The sequence below is a fragment of the Petaurus breviceps genome, unplaced genomic scaffold (genome assembly GCF_028583685.1).
Source record: "Petaurus breviceps papuanus isolate PSGF00001 unplaced genomic scaffold, PetGlider_PUasm1.0 91133, whole genome shotgun sequence".
Lineage (NCBI taxonomy): Eukaryota > Metazoa > Chordata > Mammalia > Diprotodontia > Petauridae > Petaurus > Petaurus breviceps.
In genome coordinates, this window is record NW_027187419.1 from 98,216,682 (window position 1) to 98,219,257 (window position 2,576).

Consider the following 2,576-nt stretch of genomic DNA (forward strand, 5'->3'; position numbering starts at 1 on the left):
CCCCGCAAGCATGAGGACCAGTAAGGGATTGCTTAGTTGTCTCAAAGTTCAAGTAATTCTGGGCTGTGTTGGGGTGCATCCACACCCACAGAATCAATTAGAACATGCCTGGTTTCATGGGAAGTGTGCCCCAGACCAGCAAATTAGGAGAGCCTTTTGGTTACCTTCATTACAATGGGAATGCTTCTATTCATCTCTGATTTATTATCACATGGTCCAATGATAATTACATTGTCTAAACATTCTTCTCAAGACCTTAACTGTATCAGCCCCCTTAATCTTAGCTGAGAAAACTGAGGCCAGTTACTGCTTTTGGAACAAGATGGCACAATGGTGGATTCAGGAAGACTGATCTGGCCTCAGATACTAGCTGTGTGACATGGGCAAGTCACTTAATCCTGTTTGCCTCAGTTTCTTCATCTGAAAATGACCTAGAGAAGGAAATGGCAAACCACTTTACTCCTTTGCCAAGAAAACTCCAAATGGGGTCACAAAGGGTTGAACCTGATTGGAAAAACTGAACAACAAACTGTTTTTTTCATTTCTACAAAGAGAAAGAACAAAGGAAGCAGTCTTAACTATTATATTAATAAACACAAGGTGACAACATTCAGTTTAATTTTCTTGTTTCAAATAAAATAAGTTTGAAAACTACGTTTTTGTAGATTGTCCAAGGAAACTCATATAGGCTCTGCTTTGATGATAATGGAAATTATTTGTCCTAGAAATTCTAAAATGGGTGATTAATTCATGTTGTCTTTCTTTCTTTCTTTTTTTAAATAAATGAGCCCATTCCAGCTCCTAACTCCCAAGAATTCCAGCATTTTTCTTCATCTTCAGATCATGATGAAGGACTAAGGACATATAGAAGGGACACTTTTTTAACATAAACTTTTGTCTTTTAATTATCTAGCATTTCCCCCTCCCATATCCTTTACCTTAAAAAAAAATACAAAACCCTTGTATCATATAAGCATAGTCAAACAAAACAAAATCCTACATTGACCACATCACAAAAATGTATCCAAGACTGAACATTCTAACTAGGACATTAGTTCATTTCTCTGTCATGAGGTGGATAGCATTCTTTGGTCATCAAGCCTCTGGAATCATGGTTGACCATTATATTTATCAGAGTTGTTAAGTTTGTCAGAATTGTTTTTTATAGTATTGATTTTTGTTGTTCAATCATTTTAGCCATGTCTAACTCTTCTTGACCCATTTGGTGTTTTCTTAGAAAAGATAGTATAGTAATTTGCCATTTTTTCTTTTCTAATTCATTTTTCAGATGAGGAAACTGATGCAAACAAGGTTAAGTGACTTGCTCAGGGTCATATAGCTAGTCACTATCTGAGGCCAGATTTGAACTCGGGAAAATTAGTCTTTCTGACTCCAGTCCTAGCACCATCCAATGTACCACCTAGCTGCCCCCACAGTATTGATGTTATAGTATAAATTCTACTCTTAGTTCTTCTTACTTCATTCTATCAGTTCATACAAGTTTTACTAGGTTTCTCTGAAAGCATCTTTCTTCATTTCTTACATTACAATAGCAATATTCCAAAATGTTCACGTAACATAATTTGTTCAAATGTTCCCTAGTTGATGGACATTCCCTTACTTTCTAGTTCTTTGCCATTATAAATAAAAGCTACTATAAATATTTTTGTACATAGAGGACCTTTTCTTCTCTCTATGATAACTTTAGGGTATGGACCTAGGAGGTCTAGACATGGACCAGGTCATAGGACATGAACAGTTTAATAACTTTTGGAGCAAAATTCCAATTTTTTTTTCTGGAATGGCTATACTAATTCACAGTTTTGAAAATTATGCATCAATGTCTGTTTTCCCTAGTTAAATTCCCTCTTGTCAGCTTTGCCAATTTAATCTAAATAGTTGCTTCAATTTGCATCTCTATATTAATGATTTGGAGCACTTTTTCATATGGCTTTTGGGAAATTTTATTTCTTCCCTTGAGAACTGTCTGTTCCTCTATTTACATTCCTACATGGAAAGATGATATTTGTAACTCATGAGACTTTTCTCAGTATGAGGATAGTTGAAGGGAAAATGTATGTATAGGTAGGTGTGTCTATATGTATATATATTATGTGTATATATGTGCACATGTATACATAGAGGGCACAGGGTGAGTTGAATGTGAAAGGATGATATAAAAAAAATAAAATTAAGAGGTGAGAGGAATATATTGGGAGGAGAAGAGGAGAGGATGGGGTGGAATATCACATAAAAGAGGCAGGAGAAGGCTGTTACAATGGAGGGATAGAGCAAGAAGGTGAAAGGGAATGAGTCAACCTTACTCTCATTGGATTTGGCTTAAGGATATAATATAATAACATACACATTCAGTTGGGTATCTTATCCTACAGGAAAGTAGGGGGGGAAGGGGGAAAGAGGGAGGATGATAGAACGGAGGGTAGATTCAGAGAGAGGGTAATTACAAGCAAATACTTTTTTTTTAAGCAATTAGGGTTAAGTAACTTGCTCAAGGTTACACAGCCAGTTATTTCTGTGTGTGGTGCTAAGTATCAGAGACTGGATTTGATCCCAGG